General features: G+C 34.2%; 1 long non-coding RNA gene and 2 pseudogenes across 2 annotated transcripts; 2 read left to right on the top strand and 1 right to left on the bottom strand.

Moving 5' to 3' along the window:
- Nucleotides 1-2,944: 2,944 nt before the first annotated feature.
- Nucleotides 2,945-5,330, bottom strand: LOC121123616 (uncharacterized; annotated as a pseudogene).
- A 3,697-nt stretch (nucleotides 5,331-9,027) lies between these two features.
- LOC139906203 (uncharacterized) lies at nucleotides 9,028-9,823 on the top strand. Of its 2 annotated transcripts, none has more exons than XR_011781566.1 (3): nucleotides 9,028-9,121; nucleotides 9,450-9,645; nucleotides 9,713-9,823. It is a non-coding gene; the product is annotated as an uncharacterized lncRNA (long non-coding RNA). The 2 variants fall into 2 exon arrangements; XR_011781565.1 differs by having other exon boundaries at nucleotides 9,404-9,645.
- Nucleotides 9,824-9,914: 91 nt separating this feature from the next.
- On the top strand, nucleotides 9,915-11,894 carry LOC121123615 (RNA polymerase-associated protein Rtf1-like; annotated as a pseudogene).
- Nucleotides 11,895-22,888: the final 10,994 nt, after the last annotated feature.

Genomic DNA, 22,888 nt, shown 5'->3' with positions numbered 1-22,888 from the left:
TAATTTTTCCTCCATAGATAAAGCCCGAACTCCCATGCCATGGCATATCTGTGGAATAATAGAAGCTTCAAAATAAGTCCGCCATGATCTAAATTCCGCCAGTGTCGAGTTTTTCGTGAATCTCTGACTCCTAGTGCAGACATGCTTCCAGGACCGATACCACAGGGTGTGGGAGAGGGGTGATATCCCATGGATTATAAAGATTGGAAAAAAAAGATATGTCTGTCCAAGAACTTGGACTATTTTATGCAATGATAAAAAAACTGAATGTCCCCTTAAAAAATGTTAAGGTCGACTTGAGTTCAATGCTTTCTATAAATGGTTGTTATATATTACATTTTAAAAAAACAGAGTACACGGGCTTATGAAAATGGCCCAAAAGGGGCTTCTTATTTTGAAACTAACATTGTTTTCAATTACTTTTCAACTGCTTTGTGACATGGCTAAAATTAAAGAATAATTCTTACCATCCTCTAAAAATTTTCTTCAAAAAGTTCATATAATCAACTTTACTTTAACTTTAAAAAAGTTAATTTCGGACCTTGCTTCATATAATAACTGGTTCAGTGTAAAAACCGATTGGCGAAAACAAAAATATTGTAACAAAAGGTTGCGGACAAAATCGTTGAGGTAATATCGTTGCGCAGTAAAATCATGCTGTAAATTTAACATTATAATTGTGATAAAATTGTAGTTTATCAGTAATATCATCGTGAAGCAACATCATTATAAGCAATGGTAGTCTTTGTTTAAATGAAGATATTATAATTTAATGTGATTATGTGTACAGTGTCATGATTGCAATAATGGTGCTTTTTTGGGATTTAAAATAATATTCTTCAACCTCTTCAATATTTGAAATTAAAAAGTAATAAATTAAACAGGATAATGCGACTCAATATAGTCTAGATATCAATCTTTCAAAGCAAGGTTAAATTTAAAGGACTCAAGGGACTCCTAGTTAAAACCAATATGAATAGTATTTATTAATTATGAAAAGTACTTTCCATTGGAGTTATAGATTCAATCTTCTATGAATTAAGATATTTATGAAGAAAGTATAAACCTGGATAATAAGACCGGAATTAAATAGTACATGAGGTACTACTTACGTTATTGTAACGGATTCTTTATGACATCCAGATCAAGCCGTCAGGGGGAGTCTTCAGGACTATATTTTCGGGTGGGCTTGGCTTAGAAATTTCAAATCTGCCCCAGAGAATCGACATCGCAAAAAACATTTACCTCTATTTAGGCGCTGCAAGTTATTTTTAGTACAAAGGAGGTAATTCCTTGATTTTGGGGAGGCTACATCCCTGAGTGATCGCCTAGTGAAGCCCCAATAACTGTGTGGGTTCTCATTTCTTATTCTCTGAAAAGTTGATTTTATTAAGAATCTTATTTTAATAAAATGCAGTCTAATCCTTTATATTTAGGTTGATATTTCCTCATTATTCTCGATTTTTGAGACATTTTTCTCTGAAGATTTTTAATTCTAAGCATATTTCTGTTAGATATATGGCAGTGGCTTCTTTTCATGCGCGTATGAGAACCTATTTACTTTTGTTTTATGTGATCCGATTAAAGCAGAATCAACTGCTTCATGAGTTACTTCTACGCTGTAAGTAGATGGAACGTCACTGATCGACATGGTTATATTCTGATGCATTGTTAAAAATGAAGACTCAAGCGATTAAGCTTATAGTGTAATTAAATTTATTCAATTAGATATTATATATAATATTTGAATATATATATATATATACCATATCCTATAATATAATGTACAATTTTTTAAAAAATATAAAGAATACTCAATGAGAAATGAATGCAGTAATACAAGTGGAAAGATAATATAAATAATATATATATCTATTTCAAAATTTATGACGGTGTGAGAAGAAGACCTTAATCAAAAGTTTTTCTTAGTAATCTTCATAGGTGATGCAAGAGAATCCCTTCCTCCGCTCACCACCTCGGCCTCCACGTGACTACTGTGGGGTGGAGTACCTTCTACCTCTATCGTCCACGGCAACTCCTCCCCACTTTAGGCCACCTCGCCGCTCTTGCGTCTGGTGCGCTACCACCTTGAGGACAGTCTCTAGACACGTGGTCCTTTCCTCGTTACAACTATAGCATGACATAGCTTTCTTTTCAGAGGCAATCCCTTGAGATGTGGCCTCGCTCCTCACAATTAAAGCATTTGAGTCACCGGCCGCCAGTGGGGCATTCTCTTGAGGAAATTTGACCAACTTCTCCGCATTGTAAAGCCAGCACTTCTCCACCCGAGTTATTTCCCAGGCCATTCTCTTGAGAAGAAGACCGACCTTACATTACACATTGAAACAACGCATTTCCACCAGATTCACGATCTCACAGACCACCTATAAAGAACAATATTAAATTATAAACAGACTCCATATACTTTGTAATATAGAGCGAAGAAGAAGGAAGGATAGTGTGAAGTAAATTACCTCGTTGAGTCAGACTTCTCCTCTAGCACTCACGGCCTCTGCTGTCAAATCCGCCTCTGTGGGTGAAACTTCGAGAACTGCTCAACAGGCTCCTCCTCTACTTCCATCTCTGCAGTTTCTAGTGGGTCTTGCCCTCAGGGGTCTCCTTCTTCTTCGTTGTAGCTATCAGTCCTCATCATCCAGAGTGAATCCGCCCACTCCCTTCTTCCCCACGGCTTCTCTTTTCTTTTGACGGGCTTCTTATCGGACTTTTCATCTGTCAGTCAGGAAGATTCTCTTCTGTCAGAGGACTTCTTCTTCCTTTCCTCAAACATGCTTGTTCTTTTTTGGGAGATGGCTATTTGGGCCTGGATTCTTCCTTCGTCATCGCTGTCTTCATCGCTATCATCACCGTGTAGAGCTAGCGGCTTTTGGGAGCTTCCTTCTTAGGGGCTTCCTTCCTTGGCAGCCTTTCTTGGGCTTAACTTCTTCCTTCCTCTTCATCATCACTATCCTGCTTCGGAAGAAGATGCTTCCTTCTTCTTTCCATTCACGGCCTTCTTGGCTGGAACGACCTTCTTAGGCTTCTCTTCTTCTTCTTCATCCTCAGATTCTTCTTCGGATGAAAGATTCTTCCCTCCTCCTTCTTGGCCTTCTTGTTCGTAGGTCCTTCTTGGCGTCCACAGCCTTTCTCTTGAGAGATGGGACTTCATAGTGATCCACGAGCTCTGTGATTGTGGGAGATCCCGCCCAGGAAGAGTCTGCTTTAGATTTGTAAACTTCTTGAACTGATTGGCCAATTTGTCTGAGACGGTGTCCTTGAGGTAGTCGTAGACAGAGCGTTCAATTTGGTCATAGAACTCTATCTTCCATCTTTGAAAGTCTATGATTATTTGAGGATTAACACTGGTGCAATAATAAAAGTACGATAAAGAGAAGAAGTGACTCTACTCCTGTCTATGATAGCAAGATGAGTGAGAGTATGTAGTTACAAACGTGCTAAGAAGAGGATGGGAACTTTCTTTTAATGCACGTGCGTAGAAAGCACTCACACAGAGTACTGCATAAACCACGAACTCATTGCAGTCCACAGTCCATATAATACATAGAAACGTAGTAGCATTCTCTCCAAATTGAGTAGATATAGGCAAGATCCTCTTCCCATAAGTGCTCTAAATTCTTCATTTAACATTATTATTCCTCCCATTTTTGTTGGGATTGCAACTTGTACAGCCAACAAAATACGGCTAACCACTAAAACGTATCTTACAATCAAAACCATTATTTTTGGTTACAAAAAATTCATTGAGGAAAGTGCATAACGGAAATTCTAGCCAACCGGTCGTTGTTGTGTAGCAGAGTATAAACTACTTTTATTGGTGTAAATTGACGTCAGTGATTCAGTCTTATCGTCACGTGTTACAGCTCAAACATCAGCGTATAATCTATTTAGAAATATCCACGCGTAGGGTAATATTATTTTATCACTGTTTTGTTTTTGATGTTTCGATTATATAAATTAATGATGTTTCATTAATATACTTGTATATCTAGGTTTGTAGTCGAAACATATTTACCCATTGAATTATTATTATTATTATTATTGAATATGAGAGTCCACAAAAAGTAAGTCGACTTGAATCATTTGCTTATTTTCTTTCTGTCCTAAATGAGTTATTTTTTTGTAAAATTGACATCATTTTACGGATTATTTTATGCTCTGTTGTTTCTTTACTCCCCTTCTAAGAAGGAAAATGTATCAAGATTAAGCATATATCATCAGTAAGACAAATCATATATATTTTAAGAAACGAGAGTACGTTGTAATCAAAATTGTATATAGAGTAAATAAGAATGTGCCACTATAAATAGAAATGGCTTCATATACGTATCTATTATATAATTATTATTTCTATGTCCTTCATATATGGTAAATTAACGAATTATAAATATTAATTAAGAATACGTGCATTCAAACTCCTCCATAACACGGCCTTTAATTTCTAAACTGGAGATAATCCAATTGCGGCAATCAACTCACGGATATTAGAGGCCTATATTTCACTTTCCAATGAATAATTTTCATACATTAGAATGCGTGAGAATTACTTTAAAAAATATAAAACGTGCCCACATCTATATCGCCTTTTAGACTTCACTGCCCGCCGATCACAGTCAAACTTACCTTTATTGTAGCATGCAACCTTTCTCCCGAAAAAAAAACAGAAAAGGCCCAGAATCAGCTTTGGTAGCCAATTACCCAATACTTCCCAATCATGGAATTATTCTGCTGCAAGATTGTTGTGAGAATTGTTCAGCAGCTTAACGAGTTAGCTGAATTGAAACCAGCCAATCATCAACATTCCTGAACATTGGTAACGACTAACACACAATATGTATTGTGGTGCATTTTTGTTGTTTGCTTTCTTGATTCATTCACGTGCTACTTTTTACCCCTCGATGGAAGTTCTGATAAACACGCTTCTTTACGACATAAGACTTCTTATTTGATGCATGGTAAATAGTTCATTTGAGTCATATTTCAATATCAGATTGTGTTTTCTTTTTTGTTTTTAAACTGGATTCTCTTTAGAAGCTGAGTGTGTCAGAATTTTAATATTCCAACTCAATTATTTTTCGATAGGCTACCTGTAGTATACACAAGTGCAAAAGAGTAAATTAATTCAAAATTATTAGATAACTGTAAGAATACGCTTTTTATATGGTACTATCTAATAAAAATGAAAAAGAACTTATATTGCTTGCAACGCATAGTCTCGTTCTTTTTTCTTTAAAAATGAACGTAGGACTTTGGGTATTTTCGTTAATTTCTTTTATAGCTTGACTCTCAGTAATGTTTTGAAGCAGCTTACCCATGCAATATCGCGAATTACTCGAAAGAGTATTACTAAAGTGACTCTTAAGATCACACAATACTCTATTTGTACATATTATATCAGTACTGTTAATCGACCAATCAGGTAGTGGTAACTGATCATCCGTCCTTCTTAATTTTGATACAACGATTTAAGTTATAAACATTGTACATCCTTTACAAGAGCAAAGATTTGATTCCAACTTTAATTCGATTTGTTCTTTTGCAAACTGACTTGATATAGAAAAGAACAGATATGGTGATTATGTAACGAGATACTTAATTGCAATTCATGCTTTTCAAAATTCTTTTAACCATAGAAAAATACACTTCCCTCTAATTGAGGTTGAGTATGAGTACCTTGTTTCACTGTAAGCAGATATTAGTAGAACCTCAGTAGATGTTATACATAAGATATTGATTTTATTATCTTTATTTTATATATCAATTATGTCATTGATAAGCTTCATCGATCTCTCATGTGTATATAATTACTACCAAACCATCCTATGAAATAATACCTAACTGTAGCCGACTACAGTACAGTGACAATGAAATTCGAAACCTGAAGGAGTGCTTGTTAAAAGCCTTTGATCATCAAGGATTTATTTGTATTAAGTCGAAGAACATCATTATCTTCCCCACTCTTGTTCTATTTTAACAGCAACTTAAGTATTTATGCTACTGAATAACACCAGTTTGATTTAGAAAAGTATGGAACTGAAATGATCAAGCAATCAACTATAAGAAATATTTTATATTTATTCATCATATATTATAATAAAAATTAGATATTGTAAAGATATCAACTATTTATTCAAGAGTTTATTCGGACAATTTATTTATTCGTCGTTTGCCAGGTGGATCATTGTCTGATCCGTAATTCAAGTATTCCAGAACAGTAAAAAACAATATTCTTAATTTCTACTAAATCCGGAAAAATTTAGAAATCATCATCATCCCAAACAGAGAGACTTGAAATTAGGATTGACGTTTCTCTATTAGTAATTTAATATCTATTATTTGATTTGATTTCCTTAACTCTATATTGCTAAATCACATGTGAGGTTAGATTAACGTGTGATAGGAAAAGTCGCTATATTTGCAAAAGATATTCCTTAATAGAATATCAGGGCATTCTTTTGCGCTCCAATGGCTCTCTGGCAAAATGATTCAGAGTATAATGCATGATGTGGAACAGCTTTTTAGCCAATATGTCAATAGCGCATGTTAGCTAGTCACATCAGATAGAAAATTCCAGCAAGCCCGATTACATCAAGGGTCTAACTCTTGGTAGAATAAGCAGTTCTTTCGATAGAGATTCTAGTAATCCTCAACTGTGGAGAGGCATATTTTTAAAATCTGATCGTGCGTATTCGTGCGAACTCAGTAAATCAGCTTCTTCCCTTGTAGCTGGTAAGTTGAAAATAACATATCGAGCTGGGCATTTCATTCCTGCAGAATGAAAATTTTAATCTTAGTCTTGCCTTGAGTATGCCAAACTGCTTCAATAAAATCCTTGAAATACCTCTATTTTTATTTATTCTCTCTTTGATTAAGACGAATAGTTTTTGTATATATACAAACGTATATTGACGGTATCAATGTTACTAGAACCAAGATAATTTGTATCTTGGTTCTGGTAACGATGCGGCACTTGTAGTATTTCTATCAGCTGTTAATTGAGTTGATAATTGTATGATTGAAAACAGTTGACTCTTCGTACTAATAAGCTCTAAAGGTCATTACATTGGATTTTATTTTCATACTAATTCCTATCAATCAAGGACTTCAATTCAATAAAATTGAATATAAAGTCTTTGAAAAATATATACTTATTTGCGAGTGGATAAAAATAGATCATTGTGTAAAAGCGTAAGTCATGTAGGCTGTCTGATTAGCATAATATCCATGGGGACCCTCTGTGCCCTTAGTAAGACAAAAAGTAGACTAATAGGGCAAACTTCTAATTTGGGGAAAAAATGTTCATGTGGTCATCGTTTCGTCACCTAATAACTTTGGGCATAACTATACAAATATAGTGCTCGAGTTGTATGAAATAAGTGTATAAAGCAGCGTTCCTGAGAGTTAGTTGTCGTTGGCGGTATTTATATATAAACTGATCTTGGGCCTTTCTCTTTTGTTTTTGGATGAGAGGCTGCGTGATACAAAAAAAGTAAACAACGTGATGTATAAATTTGATCCGGTAACGGCTGAGATTATATCAATCGCTTATATTGTCCTCAAAATAAAATTTTTCAAAAATGTGAAATGTTCCAATTAGGAGAATATTGAAAGATGTACGATTAAAAAATAAAAAATTTAAAAGGGTTTTGTAAAAGATGAGCAACACTTTATTTTTTCATTTGGTTTTTAGCGATAGGAATATATGTAAAGAGTAATCCTTCATTTCAACTTGAGAATAAACTTTGCTTTTAGAGACTTTTAGTTCAGTAGCAATATTGATTTGATTGCTATACAATCTCCGTAAGATTAGTTTTATAATAATAAAACCTAACTCTATATCAGTGGTTTTCAAACTGGAGCAGACCCTCATTGGAAGTATTCAAGGGGTCAAATCAGAAAAAAATCGTAAATGTAAATAGTGTTAAGCAATTAATTGGTGTTGTATGTGAGATTCGGAGGAGTAGGTACCAGAACAAATTCAAAAGTGAGGGTAACTTCAATCGCGGCCTCATATCATATTAAGGGTCAGGTTTAACCTGATGCAGAGATAAATGGGATAAAATTTGATCTGATTTGATAATTACCTTTTTTTGTCCTTTTGAATAATTTATGTCCATATTTTTTATTTTTTGACATTCTTTCAGAAGATATATATTTTTATATTTAAAACGACCTTTATAAAGATTTGGAATAGTTACTTTAGATGCATGTAGTCAAGAGCTTCGTCCGGAGTCCTCTGCAGTAATGAAAGAAAAATAGGAAATTCAGAAGGATAATTTTACATAGGACTCAATATCATCTCTTCGTAACTACTCAATATCAAATGAGCGAGGGGTTGCGGGACTGGTCTTTTTGTTCCCCTAAAATAATCGCCATAGAAGGAGGGAGTTTGCATAGTCTGATCCCTGCTCACCATTCATAAGAAAAATCAAAGTGAATCTTATAAACTTTGTTGGTGTAACGCTGAATGCAGGAAAATAATGGATTTTAAAAGAATATTTCGAAGCTCAAAGCAGCTGATCATTCAAGTACTTGTACTTAGAATTTGTAATGGTCATGAAATATTATTTTTATTAATGTAATATAGTAATACTACATGAAATGCTAGAGAAAGGACTGAATACAGGATCAGACAGCTATTGAGTGCATTTCCCAAATTCAAATTATTTTTACTTCATTGATTTGTTTGTTATTGCTTCACTCTTATGACATCAGAAATGAAAATAAGCAATTTTTGTTAAAGAACTTCAGTCAACAATGACTGAATTATGTCTCCGTCCTTCAGCAGTCCTTGAATACTGGGCCGAAATAATAAAAGTCGTTATGTGCGGACGTCTGGCGAGGAAGAAAATAAGTGAGATGGGGAGCTGAGAGGGGAAAAAGAGGGAAAATTAAAATAATATGGCTAGCTAGAAGAAGCTACCATTGAGTAAGAAAATATAGATATGCCAAGCTTTACAAAGAATATTTCATTGTTTCAGCTGTTAACTTTAGTTTGTAAGGAATAGTAGATAACAATGTTAGGCAACAAGTAAATCACAGATCTATCTTATTAATTATCAACTAACTAACTCTCTATAGTGACCACATTGGGCGCATTTTTGGGGTAAATATTTGTAATTACTTTTTAGGTAAAAATGTTGTAATTTAATCTTATTTTTTCCGTTGATTCCTTATTTATTAACGCTATATTTAGGGTTTTCAATTATTCTCTAAAGTTATATTCCTTTTTTTTTTTGAGGGTTCCCAATGAGCTCATTCGTTATGCTAGTAAATTTTGAGTGAGAACAGAAAATCGTTGCTGACTAACCTTGTTTTAAATTAATAACATTGGAATAGTATTTTGCCGAAACAGCCATTAATTTAATAGGCTGATTCTTTGCACTAGGGTTTAAAGAGAATACTAAACAAAACAGCTGCATACCCTTCTCCAGATCCGCATATATAGAAGAATTGAGTTGACTAAAATGAAGCTACTAGCTATCTAGCTAGAAGAGAAGAAAGAGAGAGGAAAAAAGAAGAAAGAAAGAAAGAGAAAGAGTTAAAGTGGGAATCACGAATCAGACTTGAGACTGAGGAGCCAATGCTGAATCCAAATAGCAATAAACAATAATAATATTCTGGTTATAGGTGAGAAATGGCTTGGGAGGAGGAGGAGGACCCATGCTTAATGAGTTGTTGTTTTCTGATCCCCTAGAGCTGAGTACGAAGAAGGCGGGAGAATGTCATCATCGGAGAGAAGGAGTTCGTCCTCGAGCCTGAGTTCCTCGAACGAGGAAGCGGGTGCTCGAAGTAGAACGAGTTCTTCCTCCTCTCCAGCTCTGATGCCTCCGCTTCCAAAGAAGAAAAAGAGGTACAAGGCCTCTGAGAGAAGGGTCTCAATGAAATGGCGGAACCGGATGTCATTGTCGTCCATCAACGATGATGAAGAGGAAGAGGATGTTCTTGTGGCTCCAGCAGAGGACACATTGAGCCAGAGGAGCTCCACCGAGGAAAACAGGCTCCAAAGCAGTCTCGAAAAAGAAAAAGAGCCTCGGAATCCTCCTCTGAAGAAAGGAAGAGGTCGAAAGCCTCTAAAAGGACGAAGACTCTGGTTCAGAGGAAGGAGAAATCTCCGAGGAGGAGGGAAAAGAATTTGACGATGGGTTGGATGAAGATCTCATTGGAGATGAAGAGGATAGAAATAATCTTGAGAACTTGACAGAAGGGAACGAGAAGAAGAGCTTTTCAAAGAGCAGAAACGAGAGAAAACCTTAAGAAAAGGTTTGAAAATCCAAAGAAATTGAAGCAGCAGCATCAACAGAAGCGGGAGTTGAAAGCTGCGGAAAAAGATTCGGATAGCGAAGGTCTTCTTCAAGATGATGAGGATAGCCTGGACGAAGTATACATCGACAAAATACATACATCTGTTTTACTTTCAGAAGAAGAAGAACCCGTTAGAACCTTTGATCACAAGGAACGTTCCTTTGATCGCCGTAAAAAGCTGGATGCCCTAAAATATGACAAAAGTCAAACGCACTCTCAGAGCTTAAAGCCAAACGTCAGGAAAAGGGCAAAAGAAAAAGGATGCCCAAGAAAAAAAGCCTAAAGGAGTCGGACTCCGGAAACAACCGATTGGTCTTCAAAAGAGATTAAAAGCCTCTGAAATTTATTCCGATGACTCGGATAGCTCTGATGGATCCCCTTCACGACGGCAGTCTCGATCTCCTGAAGTTCATTCTCGTAGCTCCAGATCCTCTTCCAGTTCCTCTTCATCTGGGTCATCAGGTGATGACTCAGAAACAGAACGGTTTCATAGCAAGAAAACTCAAAGATTTATTGAATTACAGGATGATTTGGAACCTATTCGTCTATCTCGACATAAGCTTGAGCGCTTTGTACATTTACCTTTTTAAGAAAACTGTATTAGGTTGCTTTGTTAGAATTGGAATTGGACAACACATGGGGAAATCCGTGTATCGATGTGTAGAAATAGTAGATGTGTGTGAAACTGCAAAAGTATACTCAGTTGGGCGCAGAAAGAACCAATTGTGGACTTCGTTTGAAATTCAGTAAACAAGAGCGGGTTTTTCGATTAGAGTTTATTTCAATCAGCCATGGACACCTACAGAGTTTTCAAAGTGGAAGAACTTGCATGGAAAATAGCATGACTCTCCCTCCTAGAATTCGTAAAAAGATAAACATTCAGAAATATCGAAGGCTATGAGATATGAATTTACAAATGATGACGTTGATAAAATTGTTGCCCAGAAAACAAAGATTCCATCGTCATCCAGTGAATTATATGAATACAAAGCTCGACTAATGAAGGATAAAGAAATTACTTTAGCTGAGGGACGAGAAGAAGATGCTTCCGCAATAGAAAAGAGATTAGCAGATTTGAAGAACGAGCCGAGGAATTAGATAAAAGAACTCTCTTCAATATCCACAGTTTCCCTTATCAATGATCAGAAATCGAAAGATAATGTTCGCAAGGCTGAGGAAGCCATTAATAATGAAATCCGATTTAAGAAACAACATGGTGGAGAAGCACCAAAATCCCGTTTCGGCGCCATAAGTGCAATCCAAGAATGGTTACTAAGCACAAAGATGGTACATTTGATGATTCACTTCCCCTGTCTGATAATGCCAAGGAAAATGGTAATGTGAAGGAAAGGACAGTTCAAGATACGACAATCATTGCTGGTCCTACACCTTCAAAGAAAGCAAGCGTCAAAAAAAAAGAGAAAACGGATCTTTTCGATGCACACAATTTTGATATTGAGATTGATGTGGATACTCTTGGACCTTCGAATCCAGTTAATGTTAATTTAAAACCTGTTAGTCTGGCTCAAAAAGGATACTGGTCCTGCAAAACGATCATTAAATTTAGATGATTATAAAAAGAAGGGACTTATTTAATTTAAATTGTGATGGAACGATTCCTGCTTAATTAAATACTAAGTGTCCCTTAAATGTTGGTGATGAGGTTTTATTATATATTATGATGATAATAAATATGTTATTATGTTTCCCTGATATTTAAAAAAAAATATTTTGTTCACTTGTATATTTGAGTATTCAAATTGTTTTGTGTAAAATATCTATCATCTTTAAGTATTGTCTGTCTTGAACAGCAGAACTGATTTAACATATACCTGGTTTCCAATTGGATGACATACTACTCCTACTCAATGTCCAATCAGTTGCTATTGTTATGAATCCTATTTTCTATAGCAAATGCTACAATAATATAAAATTATAACGAATTATTATCCTTCGTGTAATCTACAATTTATTTATTCATGATGAACTATAAAATTTTCTCATGAAAACATTATTAATTTTTCTTTATAACATAGATATTTGGCGAATATCATAACTACCGGATGGAGTTCGTCGGGGACTACGTACCGCCCAATCATATGTGGCATGCTTGCTTCCTGATTGGAAATATAAATCCTGTCAGTAGCCTTATTATATTCACTAAAATCTGCATCATTACGACCAAATTCTAAATTATGTGGTTCTTGTACAATAATTTCAGCTGCTAAAGGGAAATGCCCTCCGGTCTGTGGAGAGGACTCTAATCATTGGGTAGAACATACAAAACTACTATATGTATACAAGAATAGCCAATAGGAGGTCCCTATCCAGTCAAAAAACTGACAGGATCGAAAAATCTCAAATTACTCCTTGGCACTCATTTTCTTTGAGTGATGTAGACTTTGCTTTGAGCCTTGTATTCTGGCTACATTTCTTAATGCTTTAGGTCCTCATGCTCGTTTTAGTAATCCTAGTCCAGCAAACCATACCTATTTACACCTAAAGAATCTTGTCGGGATCCTTAATGCCAGCCCAAAACTTAAGAAGCCAGGTATAACCCTGTACCTTCTTCTTTTAATTAATTTGAGAAACCCTTATGCTTCTAGCAAAAGTGAATAATACTATTATCACCCCTAAAATAACTCCAATAACTGAAACATATCTTAGTCACCGTGAGCAAAAAAATACTAACTAAACTGCACCTTAACCTGGTCAGTATTATGAGTGACTAATATGCTTATCTAAAAAAGGAGTTTCCACCGACCTATATATTATAAGTAATACCCTATATATTATATACGTCGGTGGGGTTTCATATTTATTTAATAATTACAAATGTATTTTTCAAGCTAGTCAACTTAGTAACATTAAAATCGTAGTCACGGTCCTTGTCCTTATAGAATCTGAAATATCTTTCATTGTATATAGCCCTGGTCTGGCTACGGGACTGTATTTAGCTATTATACTACTTCTGTTCTATTTAATAGTGTTTATTATTATCATCGTTAGACTAACTGAGATTTATTCTGAATATCAAAGTATTGAGTTACAAGTAATTACTAAATTTCATCAATTTATTCTTATAATTTGCTAAAATTGTAAGACATAATATTGAAATTGCTTTAAAAATCATTTAATTGTCGTTGGTCTAATCATTTTTTAAAATGACATATTTGTGATGTTAAATTATGATTAAGAACCGTACACATTAATTATATAAGTCAACGTAGTACTTAACTAGATGGTCACGAATCTGTAATTAGTTTTTATTATATCAAATTTAGGGTTGCGAAATTCAATTCCAAAGGAAACATGGATTTTCCATGAGAATTTTAGATTAAAAACAGTAGCACGAAAATTAATCTTTTCTAGAATTATGACTATTCAAATATATTTGTGATGAGTAGATCAAAGTTAAGTATCTAATGATTAGAGCAGTGGTCCCCAACCTTTCTGGAACCCTGACCCATTGATAACATTTGCAAAAGTTGGAGTAACCTTAGGGATAATGGTAGTTCAATTGATCCTTCTTCACTCCATTTTGGAGCTAATGACTGCCATATTTTCCTGTTGGTACTTGCCGCCAAAACAAACTCTGTTTTTATAAATATCCTAAAATACTCCTGGATAAATGCATCTAGTTTTTATCCTCTCATAACCTCGATTATCAAAAGGGAAATGAAAAATTTGAAAAAAACATATGATATTCCAGTATTTTTTGTTGTTACTAACCGTTAATTATTATTTAGAGAATATTTGTATTATATATGTACTTATTTTTGATAAAACTATCAAAATAAGTATCCCCATGACAAGAGTATGAAATGAGATAAATTTTAAATGAGGGACTTTTCCCCTTCGGACATCCCTGATATATAATGATTATACGAAAAACAGAGTCGCTGAAAGAGAACTAAAAATCCTCGACTAACTGTCAAAAATAGGATTTATTTAAATAAAATAGGAAATGTCAAATTATTTATTTATATAAGTATAAGAAGTAACTTTTTCATCTGAAGGATATAAGTTTTCTTTAACGTGATTTGACTGTATTATATATTTTTTCCAAATTTTTACTTTCATCCTTTCAAATAAGGAGTTGTATTCCCCCTCCCCCAAAAAAGATATATTTAATTATTATACAATAGGTTTGGGAATAAGTAATTTCGTATTTTTCGAATGATTTAATTCCTTTATAAGAAGTGTTACAATCATCCGATTCAAGTCAAGTATGCCCGTTCTGTGCAATAACTTATTGCGAACTTCATAATACCCTTCCCACGCAGAAGCCCTTGTCTATTGAGGCCAAATTGTATCCTCAAGCCCATTGGTCATAGACAGTAACAGGTAATAGTCATAATACCAGGTCCGGACTGTAGGGTGGATGCGTAAGAACTTTCAATCCGAGCTCCCAGAGCTTCTGGCACGTCATCAAAGATGTGTACAGCCTGGCGTTGTCTCATACTCACAAATGCTGGCGGCTTCATTTTAATTGCCAGCTTCACATGAATTCAGTTGTTCCCAGTAGAGGGCAGAATTGAGCTCGGGAGGGATGCTTGAACCACTGTTGTGCAACACAAACCGATAGAGTATCAGCCCCTTTTACATAGGAAATTTTCTTGGTTTTCCTTTCAGATGGTAAAAATGTAAAACATGGCCACTATTCCTTTGAGACCTCAAAACTCAACGCACAGTAATTCACAAGTGAACCAACAGTTCGCAACACTGTCCCAAAGCGTGTGTGTAGTATTCCTCACACCATAGAAAAAAACATACCTTTACAACGTCTTACATATGATCCCATTTGACCAAAAATGAACAAGATATATTCAGTTAAAAAGGGCAGGAAATACGAAATTAATTTTCCCCATTCTAATATATATAAGTGCCGTAACGGACAGACATAATATTATCTGTATTTAATCAAATAGATATTGAACTTAAAAATATGTGGTAGATAATTCATTTTGTATAAAGAAAGTATTCAAATGTTTAGTAATAATATTTTATCAATTATTCTTAAAAGTTGGAAAACATAAAACACTATGAAATAATTAGTTTGTTGGGTCATATTAAATAGGATAACCACATCAGAAATTATTTATAAAAAACAAACAAACAATGAATAGAACAATATAGGTATATATATATATATATCTTGACTAATGATGATAATTATAATTTGGTATTAAAAAAAAATACGACAATGAACATATTTTGCTCTCAATACAATAATAATGATAACTGAATATATAAATGAGTGAATATCATGATTATGTATAAAAAATAATATTTATATCTCAATATATTGTAGATGCAATTTTGCAATGACATCGATCATAGAATACGTATTTTTATCAATATACCAATAAAACAAAACAATAAATAGATAACTTTTACATATTAGGAGGTTGAAGAATATATTATTATGAAAAAAAAATTAAGTACGGAACAACAAATTATTGCCTAACGTGATAAGGAAAGATACATACTGTATACTTAGAAGTAAGCTACTTTTAAGCCTTTATCCTTGAATAGAGAGAAAGGACACTCTCCTGTTTCCTTAACTACTTACTTAAATATTTAAAATGAAACAACTTATACGGATACATAATACGTTGCAGGAAAAAAAAAATAGAAAATACTAAGGCAAAAAATTAATGGCAGATGCATTTTATCTATAAAGATAGGAAATTTGTACAGATTTCAACTTGGAAATGGGTATTGATCACCACCCAATACATGTATGATGATTTAGTTGATGTTCAGAGTTTTGACCTCTTTTAAAAATAAGAAGAGAACTGAACTAACGGAGTAGGCAATAATGTATGTATTCAGGTTTAAAAGTTCTTATGTTATTGGAATGTGCATTTTTTAGAGTGCAAGGAAAAAAAAATGAAGGAAAAAAGTTACTAAAGTCAAACACCAGTTGAAAAAAAAAGGCATATAAATGTTATGTCTGACAATCAATGGGCCTTGGAGAAGACAGGGGTTGATTTGAAACAGTCTTTAAGCGTAATTCCTCTGAGGCTGCCTCAACTGCCTCTTTATACGTTTGAGCGTCTTGTGTCTTAGAAAAACAGTCCTGCAAGGAATCGAAATATACAGATAGATAGGCCATTAATCCCATTTATTAAAATAAATCTGCAAACCTGATATGATTCTCGAAAGGGTTTAATATGTGGTACGCCGAAGAAGGGGAGGAAACGATGTCATTCTGGTATGTATACCAAGTTACTTTTGCTTCGGGCTGAATGTCTCCTGAAGCATCCGGGTTTAAATATATGTCAGTGACCATTTGGGGGAAAAAAAGAAGAGTAAATAGTATAATTTTTCATTTCAGTGCTAAAAAAAGCTTACTTTCTGGCCACCATGGAAACTCCTCTGTTTTCCCCACACTACATCTCCAACACACATAGTCTTTCCATCTTCCATCATACAGAATCTACAGTTTGCCCAATTAATTCTCCTAACCTTGGTTGATTGGGTGAAGTTGATGATGATGATTCGTTTGAACTATTGTTAGATATTTGCTCAGAGCCAGTCGTATCTGGTAATGCTTTCACATCATCATCTTCCGTTTTTATTCTTTTTTATGTTTTCGTTTGTGCTTGGACGGGCAGAATATCATTTTATTTCTGGGCCTTCCCTCCGTTTGTGACGCATTTTGCGATGGAGGGTAGAATGACTGAATAGGCAGGAGATGAGCCAGGGTAACGGATCGCGGTGACATAGTCATAAAGGAGACCTTGCTGGAGAGAAATTATCAGATGAGCCACTTAAAGGACTTGCAATATTAGGTCTTCAGGAGAACAATACACGGGAGAACCCCGATAACGAGGTGATGCAGTCATACAATTGGTTTCAGCCTTTTTCTGTGCCTCTTTACGAGCACGTTTTAGAGCTTTCTTAGCAGCCCCTAGCTCAGAAGATTCTCCTGGGGCTTTCTTTTCTACCTTACTATTTTCTTCATTTCCTTCTTCCAGACCTCTTCGAGAGGGGACATTTCTAGCACGGGCAGGGATTTTCATAACGGTTCCACGCCCTTGATGTGATCAAAGGAAATTTTCAAACAGGTGGACTTGTGTGGTAACTCTGAGGACTCTTTCACTGAACCTATCCTCTTCCTCGTCGTCCCAGCTCTACAACTTCTCCCAAGTCTTTATTAGATGAGACGACTCTTGAAATACATTTTCATCCCATCCATAGGTCTTCCATGGATCAAACAGCACTTCTTTTCCTTCGCAGTGCTCTGTATGCCCCCATTTTCGAGTTGCCAGATAATCAATTTTAATAAGTGGTTTATCCACTTCAGAGGAGAATCTGAGTACTTGTTGATTTCCCTGGGATCAGTCGTCTAATTTTAGGAACAAGTAAAGGGAGGTGTAGGATTTTTGGAGGAGGAAGAGCACTGCAGACTATTGTTGCCTCGCGTCATCCTTTTCACGGGATGCTTCTTCGTCTGTTGTTGAACGTTTTCCCCCTTTTCATTGCAAACATTTTGCAGTTGTGACAGAGGACTTGTCGTGCTCGAAGTCACTCCCAGCTTCTTAGCAGGAAGAGTCACCGGATTGGGAGAGGCCCCGAGCCCCATTTTCGTAGTAGGTATGTCGGCGGGAAAGGGTCGGGAAGGATTCCAAAGCAAAGTCCCTTGGATTGTCATTTTTCAATTGGAGTGGGAAGTTATCAATGTGCGGAGGCCTGGCCCAGGAAAATCCAGAGATTAAAGTTAATTTAGGAATCTGGAAAAGGATTCGCTTAGCTTAGGCATGCATACCTTTGAAGAGGCGGCTGGTGGATGAGAGCTCCTTGATAGATTTTCCTGATCCGCTTGAGGAAGTGAAACTCACAAACAGGATATCCGGCAACACATTCTCCACGACACATGAAATCACCTTTGGATTACTCATTGCCCCCATTCAAATCCAGGAATCAAAAACATGATTTAGAGACCAGTCAGTGATGATTGATGAGTAGAGTCCAGAGTGTAGTGGCTAGACCTCCCCCTTCTACACTGCTTCTTCCTCAGTTGCCATTACTAAGCTTGAGGTCTTCCAAAACTAAGCACATGAAAAATATATACAGGGACAAGGTGTGCGCAAGAACGTTCCACTATCTTTTGCTGTTTACTGTATGCTCATAAAAAAGCAGACCGCCGAAACTGCCATCAATTTAATAGATTCCGATTTTATAATATCTACTTAGCCAGACCCAACACAACAGCTGCATTACACTTCTCAAAATTAGAATATTTATTCTCTATGTGCCTCAAAAGCCAAGCAGCCAAGTAAATCCTTGTCACCCCCTATTTCTCTTTCACTAGCTATGGCTATGCACTACGCTGCACTCCACAGAAACAACACCAATCACTTCTTCTTTCTCTCTTCTTCTAGCTAGCTTCTCCCTTTCTAGTTAGCTTTTTTTCCTCCCTCACTCCAAAGTAGGGTGCACAAATACAGCCCCAACTATGCATGATCGATGTGTTGCCTTGGCAGTATTGTTCTTTTGTACAAATATTGCCCGTATACCAAATTTAAAGCAAATGTATCCATGATAAAGGGCTGCGCGCAATATGTTGAAATTTGTAGAAGAACAAGCCATTTACTGAAAATTACACGTTATATCATAGCAGAACTATTTATAAGATACATCCAAACCAGATTACATCGATACACTTAAAAATTTGATTGAAAGTAGAGCAATGACGAAGCCATCCTTCCTTCCGATTGTTATCCGATACTTTAGTGACACAGTAAAAGAAAAAACAGAATGGGGGATAAAATGATTACATGCCAAAAATCTGATTTCCTACAGATTTTGATGAACCCATGTTTTCCTTCGATCCAAAAATACTTATTTGAAACGAATTTATCAAACTATCTGAGAAAAATACTTTGTTCTTGATTGCAACATTTGGAAATGAATTTCTTCAAATACCTGTTTCTGAATTGAACAATCACAAATCTAATAAGTGAATGAAGTACCAGTGATATAACCTTCAATTTTTATGACTCTTCGATATTTAAAAAAATATTTTTATTGTTTAAGAGTTGATAGAAACATAATTATAATACACAAGTATTTAAATATAATATTTAATGCAATTACTAAATAAATGTTTAAAATCCACTGAAAAAGTGAAGTCTTAAATTACAAAAATGCTTCAATTTAGGGTGATGTACGCAGCCCTTTAACATTAATAGATTTATATGAAATTTTGCACAATTTGTTCTTGAGGTAAAAGGAACACTTGGGCAAAAGCACATCAAGATTGGATTACTTTTTCTATTTTAAGGGTATTTGATTCACCCTACTGCATAGTGCACACACACTCTCTTAATATTCAATAACTTGATTTATCCTCATTACATAATTATATATGTATAGTATTTATTACAAGCAGGATTGAATTCAATAAAACTCTAATTATAAATAAATAAAGAAAAGTATTAATTACAATCATTAAAACCTCCTTTGGTCCCTCAAAGACTTCACAAATGTAGATATATTTGCAAAGTCATATAATATCAATCTCTATCAACCTCCCATTAGTCATCAGGGCATTCCTATCACGTTTATTACTCTCCTAAATATGATGTAACATATTATTTACAATTCGTTACCTGCGGCCCACTCATCAGTCATCATAGTATTGATACTATGCAAACTTATTATCAATACCTGATTGATTCTTTTATTAATAAGGTATTTTTATTGGAATGCATCAGGTTCGAATCACCCACTTATCTCTTTACTATTCAGAGTAATCGTACTATGTCTTTTATATTGCTTACAAGGGACTAATTACCCCCTCCGAACTTATAAATCTTTCTGCAACAGTGAATAATATGGAGATATATACATTTAGGTTGAACAACTGTTCACTTTTACATCTTGTCAGGACCTTTTTAAAAATAAATTCATGAAAAGTCAGTGTATAGAAATTACATACAATTCGAATTTAAGAGACGAAAATTTAAAATATTTAGGAAAAGTAAGACTCAAAGTATTCTTCTCCTTAAACCAAGTGTCCTTCTTTTTAAAAATATGGCTATCCCTAATAATACATGACAATCATCCGGATGTTGTTATACTTGTATATATACATTAATTAAAAACCGGATCTCCCCCCACATTAAACTCAAGGAAATATCATCCATCATATTGAAATTGGAATTTACGTTTATTAACAGAGAGCATTATTGATTAATCAATAAGAACATACTCTTAATACTATTTCCGTCAAATAAGAAAGCCACTACTTAAGACTTGAAGGCCACGCGATGAACAAACAAAAAAAAAAAGATATATTATGCCTCATTAAGGGAGAGGAGATATGAATGATATATTATATTACCCAGGTAAGTATGTCCTTTGAGCAACATCAAATCTAATTCTAAGGCGTAAAAATGAAGCGCTTTCCAGATCAATTAGTTTCTACTCATGTAGGGCGTTTAAATTTGAATTACCGAGTGATTTGGTTTGTGTTAGAATAATATAAATTATCTACAGATTAGTTGAATTAATTTAGAATTGCGTCACAATCCATAGAAATATAATCTTTAGAAAATGATATTATACATTGATTAGGATAATAATTATACGCCATATCAGTGTTTCTCTAAATGTGCGCCACGGTGCAATAATCCAAACGTGTCATAAGTTTATCTTGTCTATAAAATAACAAAAATGTCCATCAATCAAAGATTTGGTTATTTTATTAATGCGCCCCTCAAAATATGTTAACACTATATTATAATTATTTTTTCAACATATAATCCTCGTTGAACGTCCCAAGACTTTTCATGGGTTAATATATGATAGTCATTGAGTCTGGAGTAGGGTTTTATCTCATAGGATCCCTGGACTTCACACATACGGGAAATTCTGCATTTAAATATTTCATAGTATTAGCATCATTTAGTTATATATAATCCACCAAAAAATAGCTTGTTCATCACTTATTAATCTTTTTTTTTTTTTGGTAGGTTGGATTGGATCACAGAATTCAAAAACGATAATGAAGAACGTGATAATTGATAATATAAAATGGTGTAGAATGAGCTTACATTGCCTTATTTCTTCTTAAAACATATAAAGAAATAATTAAATAAAAAAGTTCCCCCAGGAAATGAGACACTCTAGTCTGGAGTGACATATTTATAAGACTCTGTAGAGATTGGTACAAATTAATTTATAAAACAAAAATAGATAATTGCTCATAATTGTATGCAGTAGTAATATATACTCATTCATGGACTGACTAGCTTTCAGCATTCACACACCAAAAATTTAACAAATTATAGATGGAGCACAAGGCCATTGAAAAATCGCCAAAAATGCACTAAAAATAAGTTTTAAATCGGTATACATAAGCAGGTTTTTTCTTCTACTACTTTTCTTGAAGAAAAAATATATATATTTTACAATACATAATTAATGATTCCCTATTGATATTAGTTATTACAGACTAAAATGAGATAAAGACCGAAGGTCGTGATATCATTTTCTATATATCTAACAAGGTTTTATTATCATATATATATAATTTTTTTATTTATCTAAAAAAAAAAAAAAAAAAAATTAAACTATTCCATGAAAAATCATGGATTTTTAAAAAACACTAATTAAAATGATGATGTCTTTTTTGAAAACACCTTATTCTCTTCTTTAACATACTGATGACACAATGTAACAACAATGGAAAAAACTTAATATAATTTTTCAGATAGTTTTTGTTTGTTTCTAAATTATCAGTTAGTTTAATTCAGTCTGTATTATACTCAATTAAAAATACGTGTAAGTGAATTAAGCCTTACAATTATTATCTATTAAAACAACAAGATATTAATTGATTTCAGAGCTTTTTTCCTTCTTCATCTTTCATATAATTTAATTTAATAACAAAAAATTTAAAGGGGAGTAGATGGTGAAATTTAACATATTAACTGCATGAATAATAGTTATCAAAATCATTAGTTCATCAAAAGTTTAAAAGCTACAAGATGTAATAAAAAAAAAACAAAAAACCGAAGACTAAATTCAGTGGTGGCAGACTAGCAATATTTATAAATAATAATTATATATTTTTTAAATACCCAACGAATTGTATGCACAAAAACAAATAATAATGAACTCCCCCCCTGTAACACGTGAAAAAAATGATTATTAATTATTTATCTTCCTTTTTGCTTGCCTGCTGATAATGAATAAAGTAAAAGCACTGGTTTGTTTAAATAAAAATGAATGTTATAAAAACAAGTAGGATTATAAATAGCTTACACACACACACACCGACAAATAAAGGTGCACAATGACTTATATATATATAAATATATAATATGCTGCATATGTTCCGTACAACAAGGGTTCTTATGGACTTATCACACCAGGAAACAATGAATACGTATATAAATACCATCTCGTCCTACTAAATATTACAACTCAATTCGTTTCTGTATGTAGTTATATACTTCATTAGCATCAATATATATTTATTTTATCATCAATTGGGAAAAACAACTGAATGTATCCATAGCAAGAGAGAAAGAATGAAAGAAAACAAAAA

This window comes from Lepeophtheirus salmonis, chromosome 8 (genome assembly GCF_016086655.4).
Source record: "Lepeophtheirus salmonis chromosome 8, UVic_Lsal_1.4, whole genome shotgun sequence".
In the NCBI taxonomy this organism is placed as follows: Eukaryota; Metazoa; Arthropoda; class Copepoda; order Siphonostomatoida; family Caligidae; genus Lepeophtheirus; species Lepeophtheirus salmonis.
This window is presented reverse-complemented; position numbering and strand designations above follow the sequence as displayed.